Raw genomic sequence first — 26,199 nt, 5'->3', positions numbered from 1 at the left:
AGGTCCCAGCGCCGCCATCCTCACTAAGGGAAACAGGCAGTGGAGCCTTGCGGCTTCACTGCCCGTTTCCTACGGCGCATGCGTGAGTCGCGCGGCGCTTTGTGAATGGGACGCGCTGTGTTAGGGAACACACAGTTCTCAGAACACAGCGTGCTCCATTACCCAGAAGACAATGTGGAGGAGGAGAGAAGACCGAAGATCACCGAGGAGCAGGAAGAAGGCAGATTAGGAAGACTGCCTAGCAACAGGGATTTCTGGCAAGGTAAAAACATTTTTTTTTGACATTTTTTTTTTTTTTAAGAATATTAATGCACCACTTTAAGCTCGCAGGAAGTCACCAGGACACTACTCGTTTGTTAAAATCAAGGGATAGTTACATAGTTACATAGTTAGTCAGGTTGAAAAAAGACACATGTCCAGCTAGTTCAACCATAAAAAAATAAAATAAAAAATATCATACAATCCCATACATCTAATCCTATACCCAGAGTTAAACTAGAGGAAGGCAAACAAAATGCCAGAAAAGCAGGATCCGATTTTCTACAGCAGGGGAAAAAATTCCTTCCTGATCCCAGAGAGGCAATCGGGTTTTCCCTGGATCAACTTTACCTATAAATGTTAGTATCTAATTATGTTATGTACATTTAGGAAAGAATCCATGCCTTTCTTAGAGCAATCTACTGAGCTGGCCAGAACCACCTCTGGAGGGAGTCTATTCCACATTTTCACAGCTATTACTGTGAAGAAACCTTTCCGTAACATGCTGTAAAATTTCTTAGCCTGGAAAAAGTAAACTGCACCAACCACATCTAATGACTGATAAACAGGGCCGTAGATAATTTTTTGTTCTGGGGGGGGGGGACTGACCACCATACTACATTGACTGACCACTATACTACACTGACTGACCACTATACTACACTGACTGACCACCATACTACACTGACTGATTACTATACTACACTGTTCTCTCTCCCCCCCCGGCCAGTAACACGACTGTCACTCACCTTCTTGTCCACGGTCCTGGCCTGCATCGCTCCGGAATATAGGAGGAGGAGAAGAGTCTCCTCAGAAGACAGTGGCTGCGGTAGCTCACATTTTTTCTTGTCTCCCCTGCGCTCTGTCTGCTGCCATGCTCTGTGTTCGGCCACTGTGATTGGGCATATGGTGGTCATGTGTGGAGGAGGGACTTCAGGAGCAACCGTAGGACAGGCCATCCCTATGCCTCACATGACACCCATATGCCCAATCACAGGGTGCCAAACACTGAACATGGCAGCCGGAGCGAGGGGGACAGAGGAACGTATTAGGAGGAGGCAGCCAGCGACACATACTGGCGCTCCCTTAAATGTCGCGCCCGGGGCCACGGCACCCCCTGCACCCCCATGCTATGCCACTGGCAGCGGGTACTAAGTAAAAGTCTTTTAAATAAAACAAATTGCACCAAATTCATTAAGACTGGAAAAGGAAAAACTATGTGTTGCTCATAGTAAGCAATCAATCACATCCTTAATTCTAGATCAAATTGAACACAATTTCAGTTTTACCTTCTTTCAGTTTTTATGAAAATAAGGCCTGGTACACACTGTCACATGCTGGGCTGAATGAAAAAAACCTGACAGATCACTGTACTAACACATGCAGTGTTAGTACAGCAATCTCCCAACCTGTGCTATTGTGTTCTGACAGGAGACGCCCCACCAGAATACAGCTGTCAGTGCTCTTAGCCATTGGAGTGGCTATCACTGGGTGGTGCACTGTAATAGCTAATCTTACTGGGCAGGTGCAAAGGGCACCATCTTGTGGAAGGCAGCACAATCCCTGATTTTTTGTTATCCCGGTATACCAGACAAGAGAAATGGTACTGTGCACAGTTCATACATACAAAACATACCTCTGAAGATCCCAAAAACATACCGTGCGTAGCTCGTCGGGAAAAAATTGGGTGTGTCCAAAATTATTGTGGGAGGGACTTAAAGACAGTGAGATTGTGGATGGATTACAGGAAATAATCAAAAACTGCAGACTGACAACCGGAGATAATCAGAGATTGCGGACTGACAACGGGAGATAATCAGACTGCGGACTGACAACAGGAGATAATCAGAGACTGCGGACTGACAACAGGAAATAATCAGAGACTATGGACTGACAACAGGAAATAATCAGAGAATGTGGAATGAAAACAGGAAATAATCAAAGACTGCGGACTGACTACAGGAAATAATCAGAGACTGTGGACTGACTACAGGAGATAATCAGAGACTGCGGACAGACTACAGGAGATAATCAGAGACTGCAGACTGACTACAGGAAATAATTAGAGAATTGCAGATTCTTTTTGGAGCTGTCATGACTGACCTTAATATTCTGGTGGAAGCCAGACACTGAGGGCAGGAATTGTTCTTCTCTTCCCGCTCCCCCTCCTTGCAGTACATTTGAAATTTGTGCACTGTGCGCAGTGTGCACTGAGTCAGTGGACTGGCCCACCCCCCGCCCTCAGTGGCCCTGCCCCAGCCGCCAGTGGTCCCGCCCCCGCCCGAGCCATCGGTGTCCCCGCCCCCACCCAAGCAGGGGGTGTGAGCAGACCACCCCACCCCCTGCTCCAGCCGACCATAAATATCAGCGGAGCGCTTCGCCCCCCACCGGAGCCAAGCTGTTAGTGGCCTTGCTCCCATTCGAGCTGAGCTGATGTGTCAGCGGACTACCCCGTCCCCTGCCCGACCCGACCATAAATGTCAGCAGAGCGCCCCACCTGAGCCATTCTGACCTGAGCCGTGATGAGCCCAGATCTAAAGCGGCCCAGCCTGGAGAGAGGAGGAGGAGGGGGGGATGACAGCGGCTGGATCAATACGAAGCTTGCCTTGTTCCTGTCCATTGACAATTACGGACCGGACGGGGACAAGTGTAAACATAACTCTGCACCCCAACCCCTCCTCCCCCTTATCTAAGTCCATGCTGATAAACTGCAATATTCTGCATTTACAGTATATTAGATAGTAAGTGAATCAGTGAGGTGTGAAATTAGTTAAACAAATCTAACTATAACTCCAGATATATTAACATGATCTGCAAACTCAAATGCTACAGATTTGATCATCTCTATCTGTACTCAGTATTCAGAGTTGCTCTTTTTAAAGCTCATTGGATTATATAGTTACTTATAGATTCAATGATGTGCAATACCAATTTACTGTAGCTATAACAATTCTCCCATGTACAGTATTCAGCAGTTACATGTTTCTTACATCTGTAAACTATGGGGAATGGGATCAGGCAAACATAAGATATATGACCATCCTTTTATGTCTACAGGAAAAGGTACAGCAATATATGTTAATGAGAGGGGCTTATTCTGACTATATGTGTATCATTCTGATCATCATTACTTAATGCCAGTTATTATTAATATTGGGATTGACTGTACCAACTTTCAATAATTTTTTTTTTTTACAACCAATGGAATTACTATCAACTAAATTTGTGTGATCATATCATAGATTAAAGCAGTAAAATAGGTTGGTAAATTTTGATTATTGCTGGTTACCACATGTGTTGCATCAAACATCTGATTTAAAAAAATAACTGTAGTGAAATATCGACCACATAAAAAATCAATAAATGTGCGACCAGCATTAAAGTAGGCTCTGCTTAGCTTAGGTGGCAGAAAAAGGATGCGGAGTTATTGTCGCTTGCATGGGACTATGGTAATTGCTATTACTCTTCGATAAAATGGTTGTGAAGGCTCAACATTTTTTACCTTAAAGCGGTAGTAAACCCGTTGACGTTTTTTGTTTTTTTTCCTGACCTGCAAAGGAAAAGGCATAATGAGCTAGTATGCACTGCATACTAGCTCATTATAAAATACTTACCTTAGAACGAGGCCCCGACATCTGGCCCGATCCATGCAGAGGGAGCTGACATGTTCCCTCTGCATTACTTACGGGTATCACTGCTCCAGCCACGCAATATCGTCACTCCCGAGATTTTTTTCCGGCAGGGTCCGGCCTCTGCCGGACTTTCAGCCGAGAATCCCCTGTGCGCATGCGCCACTGCAGTCAGCGGCGCATTGCGAAGGGGAATATCTCCTAAACTGTACAGGTTTAGGAGATATTTTTTTACCTACAGGTAAGCCTTATTATAGGCTTTCCTGTAGGTAAAAGTTATAAAAATCACTATACAACCACTTTAATGCATTCTCTGTATTAGGATAATAAATGTCCCAGTAATTGTACCCCCCCCCTTTCCCACCCACCTTATACCAACCTGAGTCCCATCTTTATCCAGTCACATGCCCATCTGCAGTGGCTCTTTTCTCTCTCTCTCTGCTCTCAGAGGCTAATCAGAGGTGCCATTGGCTCCTGCTGCTGTCAATCAAATACTGTGAGCAGAGGGGGGCACTGAGCCATGCTGTGTGTGTCATTGGTGGAAGGTGGTGGAACACTGAAAAGAGGAGGAGCCTGGAGCACTGGCCAGGGACCCCAGAGCAAGAGATCTGGGGCTGCTTTGTTCAATATCATTGCACAGAGCAGAGAAGTATAAAATGCTTGTTTTTAAAAATGCTTTACTTAAAGCACAACTCCAACTGAACTTTTGTTCAGAAAAGAACATTCCCCTCTGAGCAATCTATGTACATCGCAAGGATTATAACAACCTTTGTTGCAGATTCCTATCTTTTGTCATTCTGAAGAAATCACTGTGTGTTTCTCTGTGCTTCTGTGATTAGTGGGTCTAATGGGAGCAGTTTCATAATTATCTATCAGCTGTGCACCTACACAGCACTAACAAAGAAATCTGCTGGGCCTGCATCCCTTTAGATGTGTCCCTATCTCAACAAAAATTACATTTTAATTGCAGTGGATGCCTGAAATCTGACTTGTATCTTAGTGCAGACTTATGGAAAAATTGGTGAGCCAATCACACAAGCAGCAAATGATGTTTCTGGGGGGTGGTCAGTACACACTGTGTACAGAACACCTCCAGGTAGCCATAATGCACTGCATTTACAGAATATTACAGTGGCTGCAGTTTGAAAAGGAAAGGTAATTTTTTAATAACATTCAATTACAATATGATTTGTGTCCCAATTATATATGCTATATTATTTTCACTTTATTTGCTTTTATTTTTCCCCACGAAAGTGGAGTTACCCTTTAACCGATTGCCGACCGTCACACACAGATATACGTCAGCAGAATGGCACAAGCAGACAAATGGGCGTACCTGTAAGTCCCTTTAAAATTGCTGATTGTGGTGCGGAGAGGTAGAACGGGGAGATGCCTATGTAAACAAGGCATTTCCCCATTCTGCTCCCTGTCATTGGGTGCAGTGATCGCTGTCATGTCAGTGGAAGCCCACCCCCTTTTAGAACACCTCCCTAGGACACACTTAACCCCTTGATCGCCCCCTAGTGCTTAACCCCTTCCCTGCCAGTGTCATTTACACAGTAATCAGTGCATTTTTATAGCACTGATCGCTGTATAAATGACAATGGTCCAAAAATAGTGTCAAAAATAGTGTCAAAAGTGCTTGATGTGTCCACCATAATGTTGCCATAATGTCGCAGTCAAGATAAAAATAACAGATCGCTGCCATTACCAATAAAAAAAAAAGAATAATAAAATGCCATAAATCTATCCCCTATTTTGTAGATGCTATAACTTTTGCACAAATCAATCAATGTACGCTTATTGTGATTTTTTTTTACCAAAAATATGTAGAAGAATACGTATCAGCCTAAACTGAGGAAAACATTTGTTTTTTTATATATTTTTGGGGGAAATTTATTATAGCAAAAAGTAAAAAATATTGCCTTTTTTTCAAAATTGTCGCTCTTTTTTTGTTTATACAGCAAAAAATGTAAATTGCAGAGGTGATCAAATACCACCAAAAGAAAGCTCTATTTGTGGGAAAAAAAGGATGTCAATTTTGTTTGCGTGCAACCTCGCATGACCGCACAATTGTCAGTTAAAGCGACGCAGTGCCTTTTCACAAAAAGTGCTCTGGTCAGGAAGGGGGTAAATTTTTTCTAGGGCTGAAGTGGTTAAGATAAGGAAAGTTATTTATCTCATAACTATATATTTTTTTCCTGATAAAATCAGAATTTAAATATTAAAAACCTAATTTCTTCAGAAAGCTTTGTTTGTCTCACAAGTTGTTTAGTTACCATCACCTCACTTTCTGCTCTTCTCAATATATATATCACTAAAACTCACAGTTAATGTCAATCTGAAGCTAGAGGAATTTTAAGGCACAATTACCTGTGTATATTGACATATTTATGGTCAAAATACCTAACAGATCAATAAAATACTGTTTGGGAAGTAAATTCAGCTGATCAGTACAGTCCTTAGTGAATTGAAATACCAATTTTCTATCACGAAAAAGGGGCAAATAACACATGGTAATGGAAATACCCCATGCATCACTTTACAAACTAACTTTTGCCTTCACATGTCATGCAGATCTAAAGTATTATGTGGCATGCAGTAGGCAGAAGGTTGGGCCGCCCGCCCTGCCATGCATACTTTGAAAGACCTCACTAGAATAAATAAACTCTCCTCTTCCTTAACTCGCAGTTCCATAAATCACACTCCAAACCACAGACTGGTGAAAGGCTAAGATTCTGATATAACAGATAGCACAGCCAAAACTCACTTTCTGGTACTGCTTATGATAAACTGTTGCTCTTTGAGCGTGCCACTTTAAATATAAGGTCTTGCTTTTGATAATAATGCATTGTATCAGAGATAAGTTAGTTCAAGTTCAAGTGCAGGCCTATTGCAGGCCTATATTTTAATAGTTTTCTTCTTCAAATTGTTCCAATTTCCAGAATAGATGAAAAAACACAGAGAAAACCATAGGGAGTGTTTAAACATGACAGTTACATTAAGAAAAAGGCACACGTAGGTCCAGACAAATCTTAAATGCAAAGTACCTGACCTGCTGCTACTTTCAGTGCTTGGCAGACTGAAAGTGGTTGTAAACCCTTACAAACCACTTTGACCTACAGGTAAGCCTAGATCAGGGGTGGCAAACCTTGGCACCCCAGATGTTTTGGAACTACATTTCCCATGATGCTTATGCACTCTGCATTGTAGATGAGCATCATGGGAAATGTAGTTCCAAAACATCTGGGGTGCCAAGGTTCGCCATCACTGGCCTAGATTAAGGCTTACCTGTAGGTCCAAGAAATATCTCCTAAACCTACACGGTTATAAGAAGGATTTTTTTTTCTTATGTGGTTCAGTCTTTTTGGTTTATGGCAATCAGAATGCCTATAATACAGCTTTGGAATCTGTAAGTAAGTGGTTTCAAACATGCTTGGGACAGTTCTGGCACATAACAAATTTAGAAACTTCTCAACCGGGATTTAAAATGTACAAAGAAATTATCATCCGACCTCAGCTGATGAGGTGGTGGTCTATCCGTTACTGCAACGCATATTACTCAGTATACAAAATCTATGGACTGTTAAATCCAATGACATGATCTTTACTTATTGTTGAAATCTTGAAGAGAAACTATTGAAATCAAAAACCTGCTTGGGACAAACATAGATTGATACTCAGACCTACAGTTAATGGAAAAACAAAAAACAAAAAACAAAAAAAACAAAAAAGAAAATTTATAAAAAAAACACGTAAAAAGAATCGAACAGACTCAATGGACTTTTTTTTCCTTCTGCCGTCACTTTTCTATGTTTCTGTGAAACTGGGGTCATGTATATGGCACAGTTAGGATGTACTATTAGCTGCTCTCCTTGGTGGCTGGACCATTGTGAGAATTATATTACAGTCTTCTAGTAAAGACAATATACACCGAACAAACATGTTACAACACATCCATACATGTAACATTCCACTGGACCTTAAATAATTAACAAGATTTTATTTACCTGAATTGTAAAATTAAATGTCATAATATTGTATAGGCGTGTGACCAGTCCCAAAGTCTTTGGCTGTATTGTAACTTGAATTTTGTACATTATAGATCTATATCTACTGTTAACCTTCTCCTGAAGAATGCATGCATTTTCAATATGCAGGAAAATGATGTTATGTAACTGGCATAATACCTGGAAAGAATCACAAATTTCTGTGCATGGTTTAAGTCTTGAACCACTTTAAATGGAGTCAACTAAAATATGTGATTTTATGATGAATGAGGAAAAGCTATGAATTTGAGATTTTGTTGTAATCTAGAATAATAATGCAGCACCTGAAAGTCCCAATTAAAAGAGAAGGGATTTTTTATTTTTCAGTTTCATACTTACCTAGGTGGATGCAGCATCTGTCCCCGGCGCTTCTACACTGAGAACCGATGGCTCGGTTCTCACAGCTCCCCGAGCAGAGAGCTGCTGACTGTCAATCAGCAGCTCTTCGCTCTGCTCCTCCACGCTCACTGGATTGCTGAGTTGTGGAGGGGAGAGGAGTGGCGGTCTCAGTCCTTTAGTGGCTCGCTGAGAGGCTGAGACAGGTGTCAGTCCAGGCACCTGGCAGATCCAGACTCCCATTGTTGGGATTATGTGGTGCCTGGACATATATCTGCAAAGAGCGGACTTCAGCCCGCTCTCTGCTGAAAATGGGTCACAGGAGTGCAAAACACTCCTGTGATCCATAGGAGAAGCACAGCCAAACGATCTCAGGCTGGACTTCACCTTTAGCAATAATTTTTTTAAATTACCATATAAAGGTTGTTGTTATTCGTTCACATGGGCGTACATAAGTTTACACCCATGTGAGGGCCATGTTTGCCTGCATGGGCTGCACAGGTGTTCTGTGCATCGCTTGCAGACAGACCAATTTATGTACATTGGAATGTAGCAGCTGCACAAACACCGCTGTTACTCTAAATCTGATATCTGTGTGGTTGTGGGTGCATGTCCTTGAACTTACACTGTTTGTGATCAGGAACATGCTCCAGCACCCACACAGATGCCAGCCGCTGTGTCTCAACTGATGTGAATGGGACTGCCTGCACGTGGATGCTTGGAACAGCTACACATCCCGTATGTGCAAATATGGCCTTTTGCACAGATGTATGCTTAAGTATGAACTAGCCCTAGGTCTGTTAACTTTGGGGTCTAAACTTAAATTATTATTATTTTAACATTTCAAATCGGAAGGTTTTATGAAACTAATATTTGGTGTTTCTGCCATGATGGTCCTTGTTCAGAACTTTGTAAATGTGGGGAGATTTACTAAAACTGGACTGTGCAAAGCCTGGTACAGCTCTGGATAGAGACCATTCACGTTCCAGGTTTTATTGTCAAAGCTAAATTAAACAAGCTGAAGTTAGAAGATGATAGGCTACCATGTACAGCTGCACCAGATTATGAGTGGTCCAATTTTAGTAAATCTACCCCATGGTGACAACTTCCTGCCCCTGCTCCCATTTGTGCTCCTGAGTTGTCACCCTGTAGCACATGGTCATTTCAACCCACATTACCCAGAAATTATTCACTGTCACCATCAGGAAGCCCACCTTGACAAATGGCATCCAGCCATCACAGAAGTGCATGTATGAAGACAGGAAAGTGTGTAGGGTATCAGCATCAATGAGATGCAAATAGATTTAACCAAGTTATTTTTTTTGTTTTGTTTTGTTAATGGCGAATGCTTATAATACACAGTGCTGATCTGAATACATGTCAGCCATTTAGGATTTACATTTACTTTAAAGTTGCATACAGCATTTTGTTTCATTGAACATAATCCTTGTTGTGTATTTTTGCTATTGCCTGGAGTTCTCCCTTTACAATACCTTTAGCACTTTTGCATGCTTTTGCTTGTGCTATTTATTTATCTTTTTTTTAAATTTTATTTTATTTATAAATATTCATCGACTGGCCACAGTATTTAAATGTACTGTACCATGAGAGGAAGAAATTTAGATCAGAGACGAAAATCATACTAGATAAACATTCTATCTATGAAAGGACTGTGAAATATGAAATCTTCACAGAAGTATTTTATGCAAAAATAATAATAATTTGGTAAAACAGAGTGTACTTCTATATTTCGTTTAATATGATTCATTGCATTTCTTGAAATCTCACAAAGCTAAAATCTCCCCACCTAAGAGAAACATTTCAATATGCACTCCTGTGAATCAGCTCACTGTTTACTTGAGTTGGCCTGACCTGCCTCAGCAAGTTTATTTTCTGTGGTTTTGAAAATAGAATCTGGAAGACTGGCAGCATCAAACAATAATAAATATGTGTGCGAGGATATAGAAAAAAAAAAGAGTTACAAACAACAGGAGAAAAAAAATAAGGATATTATTTGCCTACCATCCTGCTATTTACTTCCAGCAGTTGTCTAGATATTATTTATGCCATCTGCTTGTTGTATATAATGGTTTTGTGGCTACAAAACAAGACTAGAAATTATGACTCTAAACGATCCAAATTGAAACCTTAGTCTTGGCACAGGACCTTGTGAAGTCTGCAGGTTACTTATTATCACCATACCTTGGATAACCTCATTTTTTTTTTCTCTTCGGTTTACAGGACCTCTCTGGACTAGGGTTGCCACCTCATCCCTTTAAACCCAAACACATATGAATTACACAGGTTCTGAGGCCAATTTAATGCCGATAAGGCACCAAGTGAGTTTAATTACCACCTTAATCAGCTACAGAACCTGTGTAATTAATATGTGTTCCGGTTTAAAGGGATGAGGTGGCAACCCTACTCTGGACCTAACCATATGGATGTTTTGTGCTAGAGTGTAGATTTAAACTATAACTTAAAGACTTTAGTCTTTCACTTTTCTCCCCAACAAAACTCAAGTGTTATCCCAGTGCTGCTTATCCACTCTAGTCTTTCTGTCTACCAATAATCGCTTCTGAGTTGGCCGCACATCACCAATTAGGACTGATTTCCTTATAGTAACAATAGTAGATCATGTTCATGTGTGTTGCTGATTGTCGTCTCAACCAGGGACACATGTAGCAAGGTAACAGTGCAAGAGCACAGTTTGTATGTAGTTGTCAGTTATAACAGGAACTGCCGGTGTTTTTTCGAGAAGTGCCTCCATCGGATAGTGCCTGGGCTGAAGGGCGCATGCACCGTACGTAACAGCACAACAGCTGATTTTAACATCAGCTGTTGTGACGGCGAGACGGTGCAGGTGCACAATAGCCGACAGAATTTTTATTTTCTTCGGATTGTGCCCCGTGCTCCCATGGCAAGTTCATGTCCATGATGGGTGGATTTCTACATGTTGTGGGCAGAATTAGATGGCCAGTGCCACAAAAAAAAAACATTTTTGATGGCCTGATTTTTACACTTCTTCTGGGCGGAATTAGATGCACAAAGTATTTTTGTTTGGAGCACTGGCCATCTAATTCTGCCCCAAAGTGCCCATAAATCCACCCACAAGAAATGTAAAAATACGCCCATCACAAATTACTTTTAAATTACTTTCAAATTACTTTTTTTTGCTACACTGGACATCTAATTAGGCCCACAAGAAATGTAGAAATCAGGCCATCAAAAATTTTAATTTTTTTTGCTGCACTGGCCATCTAATTCTGCCCACAATCCGCCCACAAAGTGTAGAAATCTGCCCATCATGGATATGAACTCACCACAGGAGCACGGGGCACAATCTGACAGAAAATAAAAATGATGTCAGCTATTGTGCACCTACGCTGTCTCGCCGTCACAGCAGCTGATGTTAAATCAGCTGCTGTGCTGTTACGTACGGAGCATGCGCCCTTCAGCCCGGGCATTATCCGATGGGGGCACTTCTCGACAGAACACCTGAGCAAAGACCTTCATGGCTTGTTTACAGGTATGAAAGCTGCAGATATAAAAAAGCTAGTAAAATTGTCATTTTAATGCTAATATGGGTTTAGATATACTTTAAAGAAGAGTAAGGCCAAGGAAACAAAGCTATATAGATGGATATACAGTATATATTTAAAGAGAGAGTGCACTGGCCTAGTGCAACATCTTCTAACACCACTGAGTTGATAAAAATCATTAAAAAAAGATTTAAAATCACAGGCATATAGACTAGTCTAGCCCTAAGTGCTTTCTTGTTCTCTTGACTGCAAGTATGAAATTATGTCCTCCCCAACGCATACAGCACATACCAGTAGGTGCGGAATAGCTAACGTGTTTCAAGAACCAAATCCTCTTCATTCAAACTCATATACAGTATATATAAATATACTGTATTTAGTATATATAAATACACCAATCAGCCATTACATTATGACCACTGCCAGGTAAAGGGAAAATCTTGTTACAATGACATCTGAAAATTGGCAAGTGCATATATTATCCATGAAGTTGATGTGGCGAAAGCAGAAAAAACGGGCATTGCAGTTGTGTAAGGGGCTGTGAAGCCCATTGTGACCCATGTCCACAGCCAAAAGCTTTTACAATGGTCATATGAACATCAGAACTGGACTACGGAGCAATAGAAGAAGGTGGCCTGGTCTCATCAATCACATTTTATTTTACATCATGTGGATGGCTGGGTGCGTCTGCGTCACTTACCTGGGGAAGAGATGGAACCAGGATGCAGTAAAAGAAGGCAAGTGTGATATTTTCAATGTTCTGAGAAACCTTGGGTCCTGCCATTCATGTGGATACTTTACTTTGGTGTCCCTGCCTCAATGTGTCAGGGTTGTTTTAGCAAAAGGGGGCCATTCTCAATATTAGGTGGGTGGTCATAATTTTATGGCTGATTGGTGTGTGTATATATATATATATATATATATATATATATATACAGTTGTGCTCATAGGTTTACATACTCTGGCAGAATTTATGATTTCTTGGCCATTAAGCCTTAAAATCACCAGACACCTTCCTCGTGATATTAAGCATGTTCTCAGGTATAATAAAAGGAGTGAATGTTCGAAGCAACCCTGTTGTGAAAATAAAGAAAAAATAAAAAGAATCTGTAAAAGAAGTGGCATTTAGATACATTTTCTGCTGCTACAGTAGTAGAAGAATCAGCGACATCCAACACACTTTCTGAGAGCATTGGATACCTGGTCCTCCCAAAAATCTTCTAAAAATGTGCCAGATGCTGAAAATTCTTCAACTGGTACATTGTTTGAAGAAAGTAAATATCTAAGGCACAGGCAACAGGAGTGGTAATTCTAAACCCTCTTCTTTTACCGATATTATTTATTTAATCTTTACAAATGTTTCTTTAGAGATTTTTCAGTGAGCTAAAAATGACACGCAAAAAACCTTTGTTGAAGTGCCTATGCTGATTCTGAATTCTGTACTTTCTAAGTTACTGACCCAGAACAATTAGGCATATCAGGACTTCTGATTTCAAAAAATGTAAAGCCAGAGAGAGCTAGGTAATTAGCATTTTCAGAAGATGGTTTACAATGGCAGTATTGGTATATGTTTCTCTTTGTTTAGGCTTCCTTTAATGTGAAATTTCCAGTTGCTACAAAATAATAAAGTAAAATAAAGCATAGCATTTAGGATCCAATAGAGATTTATGATATCCATGATGTCAATGCATGGGATTATAGTACAATAAATCCTTTGAGATTGCCATATCTCTAACGAGTGATGAGAAATCTCTTTATGGAACAATGTTATCACAGGGAGCGAGTTGCAAATATCTTGGGGCTCATGAAGGCTTTCTTCAACTTTCCAAACACATGAAAATGATTTGAAGGATTTGTGAGAAATGTATTTTGTGTTGTATTTTCAATGGCTCTCATCCTCCCGCTGTGCTGCGGCACACATTTTTGTGGCAGAAGAAGATCCTCATGAGACAGAAATACAATTCACTTACAAAAATGACCTATGGATTATTCCAGACATATGCATATTTGAAATAATCAGCATCCAAAAGCATAAGTAAACAGCAACAGACTTAAAACACACAAAGTCATTTAGCTAAACTAATTAAATCAGACTCCTCCGATTCTGAAATAAAATTTGACTTTTTCATTTGATGTTGGTTATGAGTTATTAAAAAAAAAAAATTAAACAAAAATTCTGAATAGATATTAAAATAGAATATGTTGAGGAAAGTATTTTGGAGCTGGAGCTGCATATTTATTATCAGGCTGTACAATGATAAATTTAAAATAATGCTTTCAAATAAGCAAAGGTTATAGTATACCAGAATTTCAATGTCTTTGGTGAAACACATTTAAATACGCTAATACCCTGAACACACGATCGGACATTCCGACAACAAAATGTTGATGTTGGCTCAAACTTGTCTTGCATACACACAGTCACACAAAGTTGGTCGGAAATTCCGAACGTCAAGAACACGGTGACGTACAACACGTACGACGAGCTGAGAAAAATGAAGTTTAATAGCCAGTGCTGCTCTTCTGCTTGATTCCAAGCATGCGTGGCACTTTATGTGTCGGAATTGTGTACACGCGATCGGAATTTGTGCAAACGTATTTTGTTGTCGGAAAATTTGATAACCAGATCTCAAATTTTGTGCGACCGAAATTCAGATGGAAACTGTCCGATGGAGCCTACACACGGTCGGAATTTCCGACAACAAGCTCCAATCGCACATTTTCTGTCAGAAAGTCTGACCGTTTGTACGGGGCATTAGAGCCATTTATTGTACCAAAAATTGATAATATTAATGATTAAATGTATAATGCAGGAGGTTTCAAAGACTGTTCTTCTGAGAAGCTCTCAAACATTAACTGTAGACTATGGTCTAGCATGCAAGTTTTGGACTAGACAGGATCTGAAATCTTGGTGCGGTAGTTCTTCTGCAAAAAGCAGAGGCTGTAAAACCTCACATGCACCCAGTGAAGTGACTGGCCTCAGGTGATAAACAGAGATGAAACAAATCCTCCTACATAAATTTAACCTGTATATCTGCAGTCCTCTTTTCTCTACATGCCTTCAGTCCAGAATTTATAAAGCATGTCTCAGATGTCAGAAAAAAGAGGGCAGAGAGCTGAAATTACACACTGCAGAGCTTAGTAGACAGAGCTCTGAGAGTTGATTGAAGGGAATGGACACACCCCCTTTCACACCACACAGGGACAGAGCTGAGGCTGTCAACAAGCTGGATATCCCCTCTCCTCTCACTAGTTTTCTCTTGGTATCAGGAAAACTTGTCACAAGTGAATCATGGTGATAGAGAAAAGAAGCAGCAGGCAGAAATCACAATTAGTGCTCTTTGAGACTAGACTTCTAGTCTTGGTACTATGGCCCGCCAGAGGTGTCTATTGAGACAAGTACACACTATAGACAGAGGGATATACTTTGTTCGCATTTCATGTCTGAGGTTTACAAACACTTTAAGCTGGTCGTACACAAGTGGATTTTTGAATGAATGTTAGCATGAAAATTTGTTCTAAAATTCTCAGTACATTAGGTGACTTGATGAATGCTGTTCAGAAGTAGTACTTCAAAATTTGGTTTGCTTTTAACATTTGATTTTGGAGTGAATGGATTTTCCGGAATGAAAACCATATTCACCGTTCATTTATACGAGGAAAAAAAAATTCCATCCTCATCCTTCCAAGTTTCTGATTATGGTGGTTGAAAACGTATGGCGCTTTGAGCCCACTAACTGCATTCTTTGTATTAAGTCAAGTGTATAGTATTTCTCACTGCAATTCCTGATGAGGGGGAAAATATCTGATCCCAAAAACATGGTGACTTTGTGTTTAAATTATTATTTTTCTTGTTTGGAACAACTACATCTTAACAAAAATGGGGAAAAACAGATATCTGAACGGCCTACTGGTGTGGTGCTTTCAGGCTTTGGCACTGGCTGCCTAAAAGCCAGATACCTTGCCAAATATTTATATTCGTGTCTTAGAAATAGGATAATCCTAAAGATCCAGTGCTACCTTTACATTTTTCCTAAGCAATAACAACATGACAGAGGTTTTTACCTGCCCCCACTCTATCCAAATTTAAATGAAAAAGTTTGTGCTACATATACTCTTATGCCGCGTACACATGGCTGGACTTTCCGTCAGACTAGGTCCGACGGACTTTCGGTGGAGTTCCGACGGACTTTCCAAATGAACGGACTTGGCCACACACGAATGGACTTTAGTCCGTTGGAAAGTCCGTTCGTTTTGAACGCGATGACGTAAGACGGCACTAAAAAAGGAAGTTCAATAGCCAGTAGCCAATAGCTTCCCTTGCGTTGTATTTGGTCCGTCGGACCAGCATACAGACAAACGATTTTCCCGATAGGAATTTAGTCCGTCGGACAGATTTGAAACATGTTCTATTTCTAGGTCCGTCTGATTTTTTTTTCGGATTGTCCGATGGACTGATTCTGTCGGACCTAGTCTGCCGGAAAGTGCGGTTGTGTGCACGCAGCATTAGGGAATATGTAATTGAGTTAAGTCGGGGTATTTAGTATTTGCCTACATTCTCCTTTAAACACTTAAGGAACGCCTCACACCGATATAAGTCGGCAGAATGGCACGGCTGGGCACACGCACGTACAGGTACGTTGCCCTTTATGTGCCCAGTCGTGGGTCACGCGCACGCTGCCGGCGTCGGATGCGGAGCTCCGTGGCCATGGCCACCGGTGTCCTGTGATCGGGTCACAGAGCTGAAGAACGGGGAGAGGTAAGTTTAAACAAACCTCTCCTCGTGCTTCCTACTGAACCTCTCACTGATCGTCTGTTCCCTGTCATAGGGAAAGACGATCAGTGACGTCACATGCCAAGCCAAGTCCCTACAGTAAAAAAAACACACACACACTTAACACTTACACTGCCCCCTAGTGGTTAACCCCTTCACTGTCAGTGACATTTTTACAGTAATCAGTGCATTTTTAATCACACTGATCGCTGTATTAATGCCAATGGTCCCAAAAATGTGTCAAAATTCTCCGACGTGTCCGCCATAATGTCGCAGTCACAATAAAAATCGCTGATCGCCACCATTACTAGTAAAAAAAAAATATTAATAAAAATGCCATAAAACTATCCCATATTTTGTAGATGCTATAACTTTTGCGCAAACCAATCAATAAACGCTTATTGTGATTTTTTTTACCAAAAATATGTAGAAGAATATGTATCGGCCTAAACTGAGGAAAAAAATTAGTTTTTATATGTTTTTGGGGGATATTTATTATAGCAAAAAGTAAAAAAATATTGAATTTTTTTTCAAAATTGTCGCTCTATTTTTGTTTATAGCGCAAAAAATAAAAAACCGCAGAGGTGATCAAATACCGCCATAAGAAAGCTCTATTTGTGAGAAAAAAAGGACACCAATTTTGTTTGGAAGCCACGTCGCACGACCACGCAATCGTCAGTTAAAACGACGCAGTGCCGAATCGCAAAAAGGGGCTTGGTCCTTTAGCTGCAAAATGGTCCAGGGCTTAAGTGGTTAAGTTACTAGTCTGATGTTGACATCTCAAGCTTAGTGTCAGAGTTGAGATGCCCCCTGAGTTTTTATAATTGCTAGCAAAACTCGTACACTCAAAATTACTGCAGATCACATCACAGAGTCCAGCAGCATACATTCCTCTTTACTACAGGGCTCTGTAATACTGTTCTGTAGATTCACAAGCATCCAAATATCATTAGAGACATTGCTAAGTGTTCTCAGCATGAAGTCAGGCAGCTGAGAGGGCAGAAACTGTCAAACCTCAGATGACCTCTAATGCCCCACTCACATTTGCGGATAGGACAATTAATGATTACATGTGTGAGACTCAGTGGTCGTTCCCTGCTCATGCAGTGATTACCTGCGAATGATCGGCCTTGGACGCAGACACTCAAACCATGCAGGACAGTTTTCTGGCTATGTATTCCTTTCTTTTCCAGTCATTTTTATTATGTTTTATAACAAAATTGCAAAGTAACACAAAGGAGTGGAATACATTATTGAACAAACAATAGCGTATGTAACATAGAATAAGTCAAGTCGCCTTTGTCTTATTTAGATCATAAGAGATACAGCAACATTTATATGTAGAAGAAGAGTATAACATCCATATGGCATTGTCAGAAACAATAATCAGGTTATGTGTATATCTAGCCAGAGTTGTTGAGGAAGTCTCAATGTTTGCTGCTTTAACAATCTATAGAAGGTAACTATCCCGTATTTTTTCCCGTATTTAGAACAGTACCACAGCAAAATGACATTTCTAAAGGAAAAAAAGTAATTTAAAACTGACCATGGCTGTAATGAATTGTCAGGTCTCGGCAATATAGATAAAACTCATTGAAAAAAATGGCATGGGTCCCCTCCCCAGTCCATTATCAGGCCCTTTGGGTCTGGTATGAATATTAAGGGGAACCCCAAGCCATTTTTTTTTTAAATAGCATGGGGGTCCCCCCAAAATCCATACCAGGCCCTTCAGGTCTGGAATGGCCATTAAAGGGAACCCTGCGCCACAAAAAAAATGGCATATCGATACCAGACCCTTATCCGAGCACGCAACCTGGCAGGTCACAGGAAAAGAGAGCCCCCCCCCCGAACTGTACCAGGCCACATTCCCTCAACATGGGGGGATGCTTTGGAGTCACCCCTAAAGCACCTTGTCCCCATGTTGATGGGGACAAGGGCCTCACCCCCACAACCCTTGCCCGGTAGTTGTGGGGGCCTGGTAATGGACTGGGAGGGGGAACCCATGCGGTTTTTTTCAATGAGTTTTATCTATATTGCCAAGACCTGGCAATTCATCACAGCCGCAGTCAGTTTTAAATTACTTTTTTTCCTTTAGAAATGTCATTTTGCTGTGGTACTGTATTAAACACTGGAAAACACCCCCCAGGCTCAATATTTAACCACATATTATTACACATTATACAGACCAGCGCATGATGATATACGTTGGCACAATGGCACGGCTTGGCAAATGTGTGTACAGGTAGTCCCCCTTAAATCGTGCCCAGCGCGTACTCCGTGACCATGCCCGCAGGTCCCGTGGACTTGATGTCTGGCGGTAAACATTTCCCTCTTCTGCCTAGCAACATGACAGAGATCTACTGCTCCCTGTCATCGGAGCAGTGATCTCTGTCATGTTCTAGTGAGGCAATCCCCCCACAGTTAGAATCACTCCCTAGGACACACTTAACCCCTTGATCGCCCCCTAGTGTTTAACCCCTTCCCTGCCAGTGTAATTTACACAGTAATCAGTGCATTTGTATAGCACTGATCACTGTATAAATGATAATTGTCCCAAAATAGTGTCAAAAGTGTCCGATGTGTCATCCATAATGTCGCAGTCACAATAAAAATTGCAGATCGCAGCCATTACTAATAAAAAAATTATATATATATTATATATTAAAATATTATAATATATATATATATATATATATATATATATATATATATATATATATATATATATATATATATATATATACCATATTTTGTAAACGCTATAACTTTTGCACAAACCAATCAATATACACTTATTGCAATTTTTTGACCAAAAATATGAAGACCAATAAATATCACCCTAAACTGAGAAAGAAATTACTTTTTTATATATATGTTTTGGGCATATTTATTATAGCAAAAAGTAAAAAATAATGCCTTTTTTTTCAAAATTGTCGCTCTTTTTTTGTTTATAACGCAAAAAATTTAATCCGCAGTGGTGATCAAATACCACCAAAATTTTGTTTGGGTGCAACGTCGCACGACCGCAAATTTGTCAGTTAAAGAGACACAGTGGCATATCAGAAAAAGTGTGAAAAGTTAATTTTTATTGTTTCACTAAGCATTATTAAAATCACTGCTCCCGAAAAAACTTCAGTTTTTAAAACTTTTTTTGCATTGATACAAGAACCGGGTCCCCAAACACTTTTTATGACAATAACTTGCATATAAGCCTTCAAAATTAGCACTTTTGATTTTTCATGTTCGTGCCCCATAGACTTTAATGATGTTCATGTGTTCGTCCGAATTTTTTGCCTGTTCGCAAGTTCTGGTGCGAACCAAACTGTTGGGCTCATTTTTAGTCCTAAATCAGATTAATGTCTGAATGAAGAAGCATCTTCACTTAGGTCCAACAACTTAATATATCTTAGTAGCTCTGACCCCAGTAGGTGGGGGAGGAGTGGCTACACCATTGTCGCCAGTCCCGAGCACACAACCAACATGTCAGAGTATGGAGTTTAACCTCCCTGGCGGTATGATTCAGTCTGGATTTAGGTGCTGAAAGCGATACAATTATTTTGCATGGAAATCTGGCGTTTTATTTTGTAGTCCTGTAATTCTTAGGAAAAACTCTCTTAAATCTATTCAAACCAGAGTCTAGCAGACATCCCGGGTATGATACAGTTTATAATGTAATAAAGAATAATAAAAATTATTCAAAATGTAATGAAGTCCTAAAACACTGAAAAAGGGACGCGTTTTGGTTGCTATGGACAATCTCCAAATTTCAGGCAGAGAAAACATTATTTATAATATAAAAGTGCATGCAGGGCATTGCACAGACCACTAGGGACAAAGGGGGTGTGTAATTTTATAATACAGCACTGTAATCTGTAAGATTACAGTGCTGTGTGTGTTTTGTGTCTTTTTACTTTTTTGAATTTGCCGCCGTTCTCCGCTCCCGTGCGCTGTAACGTCGCAGGGAACGGAGATCGGCGGCATTCGGCACTGTGAATTGAGCGGAGGATAGCTCAATCACACTGCGCCGAGGACATTGCTGGATCCAGGGGACGAGGTAAGTAACTCTCCTTGTGTCCTCCCCTGCATCCAGCGAAGTGATCCCGAGTCTGGCTCGGGGTTACCGCTCCTGCTAGTAAATTCCCAACCCGAGCCAGACTCGGGATTACCGCTAGGGGGGTTAAAGAGTTATAGCAGAGAATTTCTCAGGAAAAAAAAAATGTAAAATTTGATTCATAGTTTTTCTTTACTGATATTATATTTCTGCTTTTGCAGACTAGTGCATAGTTTGAAGTATTGATCAAATCTCCTTGCATATACCGTATATACTCGAGTATAAGCCGAGATTTTCAGCCTCTTTTTTGAGGCTGAAAGTGCCCCCCTCGGCTTATACTCGAGTCATCGCTGTCTGCCCGCTCGATCAGCGTGTCGAGCAGACAGACAGCGGCCATTCTATGATTCAAAAGCCGCGCCTCCGGCTCCGCCTTCGCCTGTGATAGGCGGAACACTGAATTTCCCAGCAGCCTGTGTTCCGCCTATCACGGGCGTCGTCTCATCCTCGTACTACGGACGAGGATGATACGACGTCCGTGATAGGCGGAACACAGGCTGCTGGGAAATTCAGTGTTCCGCCTATCACAGGCGAAGGAGGAGGTGCGGCTTTTGAATTTTACAATGGCCGCCGACGAAGAGGGCACGGGACGGAGGCAAGGCAAGGCACGGCACGGGACAGGACGGGACGGGACGGGACGGGACGAAGGCAAGGCACGACACGGGACGGAGGCTCGGGACAAAGGCTCGGGACACAGGTAGGCTGGACACACACACACACACACACACACACACACACACACACACACACACACACACACGGATGGAGACACACACACACGGATGGATGGATGGATGGAGACACACACACACACAGGGATGGATGGATACACACACACACAGGGATGGATGGATGGATGGATGGAGACACACACACACAGGGATGGATGGATGGATGGATGGAGACACACACACACAGGGATGGATGGATGGATGGATGGAGACACACACACACAGGGATGGATGGATGGATGGACACACACACACACAGGGATGGATGGACGGACACACAGGGATGGACGGACACACAGGGATGGACGGACACACAGGGATGGACGGACACACACACAGGGATGGACAGGCATGTCTCACCCTCGGCTTATACACGAGTCAATAAGTTTGCCAGTTTTTTTGGGGGTAAATTGGGGGCCTCGGCTTATATTCCGGTCGGCCTATACTCGAGTATATACGGTAGTTACTTTTCCATTGTAGATGCAGATCAGGACACACAGACACTACATTTTTTTACTAAGTACAACGTTAGTGTATTTTATTCAAAAAAAGAATCACAAAGATTAAGAGTTACATGGAAAATGTATAAGTCATACAACCTGAAGTCACATAATGGTGGCGTAACACGCAAGGGGTGGAGCCAAGGTTGCAAGCACATAATTATAGGAAGTCTGGTGGAAGGGAGTTTATTTGGTGTATATAGAGTCTATCCACACCTTAAAGGTTTACTGCAGACTTTATTTAGCATAGTGGATTCAGTGATTGAAATCCATCCACACCACTGGAAGTGCATACCTTATGCCTGCAGTGCACTAGATTTGTGCACATCATCATGTGAGTGTTTTTTTATGGTTTAATAAATATGTACACAAATACAGAAAGCACTATTATTGTGTATTTTTTTATTTTGAGCACTTTTGAAGAATATATATTATAATCAACACCATAAGGACCAGTAAAATAAAAAAAGTAAAAAAAGCAGGCAAGGCACATCCGACCTAAGTTTTATAGGTGAAAATACCAGGTGAGCATAAAATGGTGAAGGAAAGTGGCACATGATTTGATTCACAGAGGAAGATTGTTGTGGAACACAAAACTGAAATAACTAAGACTTTTCACTATTTATTTTGGGGCATGTATTACAAAAAGAGATTCACATATAATGATAATGTGTTTAAAGTATATAATTAATATTTGAGGCTATTTCAGCACTGTACCATAGGTATTATAATCGTTCATAAATTAAACAAGGCCCCAGCTGTTCTCCAGTGGATGAAACTGACATTTGCCTGCATAATTTTGCATTCCAATACTTCATCTGAACAACTCGTACAACCAACATTCACTATATCTGGTCTCCCACAGTACACAGAACATGGAAATGCAATAATGTTAGTAAATATAAACTGCTAAATACCTTTTCTCATCAGCAGTATATAGCAGTGTCTGGCCGAAGCTTGTAGGGGAAGTTTTCATTCTTCTCTGACTGTCCTCTGAGGCTGCATGACCCATGACCCTCTGCCTGGACAGTGCTGATTGGCCCTGTGCTGATCTCATGCACCCTCACAAGAAAAAGAACTCTCTAGCAATACAAACCCAACTGAGCATATAAATTCAAAGACTCTGTACTATCAGGAGATGAATTGGGGAAAGTGGAAGAAGGGGAGGATTAGAGGAGACAGGATCAAACAGCCTTTTTACACAATGCAGAGGATTAACTCCTGAGGTTCCAAGTATAACAAGCATGCTTTACTGCATATACAGACTGATTTTACTGTTGTGGTTTTAGTGACACTTTAAGTAATCTTAAAAGTAGTTTTTTAATAATTTTAACCTCTTGTCGACCAGCCGTCATCGTCATTATACTGCGGCAGGTTGGCACGGCTGCGCTAACGGCAGTAGGTGTATGTTGGCCACTTTAAGACCTATAGGGGTTACAAAAAAAGTGTCAAAAGTGTCTGATCTGTCCGCCGCAATGTCGCAGTCCCACTAAAAATCGCTGATCATCACCATTACTGGTAAAAAAAAATTGATAATAAATATCCAATAAATATATCCCTATTTTGTAGACACTATAACTTTTGCATAAACCAATCAATATATACATATTGTGATTTTTTTTTTACCAAAATTATGTAGAAGAATACATATTGGCCTAAACAGAGGAATCCTTTTTTATTTTATTTTTTTTAGGGGGATATTTATTATTTTTTCAAAATGATCAGTTTTTTTGTTGTTATTTATAGCGCAAAAAATAAAAACTGCAAAGGTGATTAAATACCACCAAAAGAAAGCTCTATCTGTAGAAAAAAGGACATACACATTTTGTTTGTGTACAACGTCGCATGACCGTGCAATTTTCTGTGAAAGCAGCGCAGTGCCGTATCGCAAAAATGGCCTGGTCAGGGAGTGGGTAAATCCTTTTGGGGCTGTGATTAAATCAGCAGCTTTTCTTCACACAAAACTTGGTCATTTGAAAAAGGTCAATATTTAGGCTTTTCCTGTTATGTGGTGACAACTGTCTCCAATGTGCTCTGCCACCCTGTCAAGGCTGCCTGTAGATAAATATTATTTTATTTTTTTGACTAACCAAATGGATTTTCCCATCCACACAAGAGAGGTGGATAGAAGCCATTGTATTCTGACAGCAGGGACTCCTCTGTTGTCAGAATATACTGATAAGTGCTGCAGCCATCTGGCTGCAAGCACTGATTGAATAAAACATTTCCAACATTCCCGTTCAAGAAACCGATCATTAGATTGACTTCTTTCATGCAGGAACAGCCACAGATGGATTGTTATTATTATTATTATTATAATACACAATTTATATAGCACCAACAGTTTACGCAGCACTTTACAATGTATAGGGGGACAACACAATTACAGTACAGTTCAATACAAAAGGTACAGAAGGGCTCTGCTCGTGGAGTTTACATTCTAAAGGGAGGGGGTGGTGATACAAAAGGTAATAGCTGCAGAGAATGATTTGATGGGGGTGGATTGAAATTCATCCTCTCCTTGCTGAACCTGGTGATTTTCAATCCAAGTATGGCCAGCTTAAAATCAATCAGCCCTGCTGACGCACATTCCCCAGCATGGTCCACCATTGTCACCATCAGGAAGACTTGGTACCTCTAGTGGTAGAACAGAATTACTTAGGGGGACAGCTCTGGATTGAAAATAAATATTGCAGCAAGAGCTGCTTTATTTGTTTTTTAATGGCCTACATTTTTGGTCGGAGTTCTGCTTTAGGAAAATGTGGTCCTTAGTAAGCATAATTGTGCCCCTCCATGAAAATGAATTCCACTTAATTCTGAATTTGACATGCTTGTGCTAAATGATGGTGGAAGCTAACTGACTGCTATGGGTTACTGGATATTTTCACTACACATTGCAGCACATTATTAAATAAATCAGTAATTGAGCATTTCCTGAAAAAAATGTTGAGTTGGCAACGGCCTCCTGTCTCCCTAATAACAATCTAGAGAAAATAATGAAAAAAAATCATATCCATGTGTGGTCATTTGTACGAATAACTTCTGCACAAAAAAGGGACAATGGAACTCTACAACTGGAACCATTTACATGAAACGGGAAATCGATTAAATGTGGTCTAATGCTACAAAAATAAAAGAAAATGAGCTACTCCCCTATTAATAATATTTAGTAGAAGCTGCAAGCTTTCACCGCTGACCTCTGAATGTTGACTATGTTAATTTATTATAACTAAACCGTAACAGACGATGAAAGCAGTGAACACAATTTATAGAAAAGGTTACTACTGTATGCAAACATAAATACCGTATATACTCGAGTATAGGCCGACCCGAATATAAGCCGAGGTCCCCAATTTACCCCCAAAAAACTGGAAAAAATTATTGACTCGTGTATAAGCCGAGGGTGAGACATGCCTGTCCATCCCTGTGTGTCGTCCATCCCTGTGTGTGTCCATGCATCCGTGTGTGTGTGTGTCCATGCATCCGTGTGTGTGTGTGTGTGTCCATGCATCCGTGTGTGTGTGTGTGTGTCCATGCATCCGTGTGTGTGTGTGTGTCCATCCATCCCTGTGTGTGTGCATGCATCCGTGTGTGTGTGTGTGTGTGTGTGTGTGTGTGTGTGTCCATGCATCCGTGTGTGTCCATCCATCCCTGTGTGTGCATGCATCCGTGTGTGTGTGTGTGTGTGTGTGTGTGTGTGTGTGTGTGTGTCCGTGCAGCCTACCTGTGTCCAGCCTGCCTGTGTCCGTCCAGCCTGTGTCCGTCCAGCCTGTGTCCGTCCCGGCCTGCGTCCCGTCCCGGCCTGCGTCCCGTCCCGGCCTGCGTCCCGTCCCGGCCTGCGTCCCGGCCTGCGTCCCGTCCCGGCCTGCGTCCCGGCCCGTCCCGCAGCTCTTCGTCGGTGGCCATTCTAGGATTCAAAAGCCGCGCCTCCGTCGGTGATAGGCGGAACACTCAATTTCCCACTGACTGCTGGGAAATTGAGTGTTCCGCCTATCGGATGTCCGTGATAGGCGGAACACTCAATTTCCCAGCAGTCAGTGGTCCGCCTATCATGGACGTCCGCTCATCCTCATACTACGGACGAGGATGAGAGGACGTCCGTGATAGGCGGAACACAGACTGCTGGGAAATTCAGTGTTCCGCCTATCACAGGCGAAGGCGGAGACGGAGGCGCGGCCTTTGAATCCTAGAATGGCCGCTGTCTGTCTGCTCGACACGCTGATCGGGCAGACAGACAGCGATGACTCGAGTATAAGCCGAGGGGGGCACTTT

The 26,199-nt window shown here is 41.3% G+C and overlaps 1 protein-coding gene across 7 annotated transcripts in view; it reads right to left on the bottom strand.

The window, feature by feature from the left end:
• PIEZO2 (piezo type mechanosensitive ion channel component 2) overlaps window positions 1–26,199 on the bottom strand; it is a 503,501-nt gene that overhangs the window by 260,509 nt on the left and 216,793 nt on the right. The window lies entirely within an intron of this gene.

This window comes from Lithobates pipiens, unplaced genomic scaffold (assembly GCF_037356315.1).
Source record: "Lithobates pipiens isolate NorthernLeopardFrog02 unplaced genomic scaffold, aLitPip1_a1.2 Scaffold_19, whole genome shotgun sequence".
In the NCBI taxonomy this organism is placed as follows: Eukaryota; Metazoa; Chordata; class Amphibia; order Anura; family Ranidae; genus Lithobates; species Lithobates pipiens.
The sequence above is the reverse complement of the archived record's forward strand: the minus strand, read 5'-3'. Positions and strand labels throughout refer to the sequence as shown.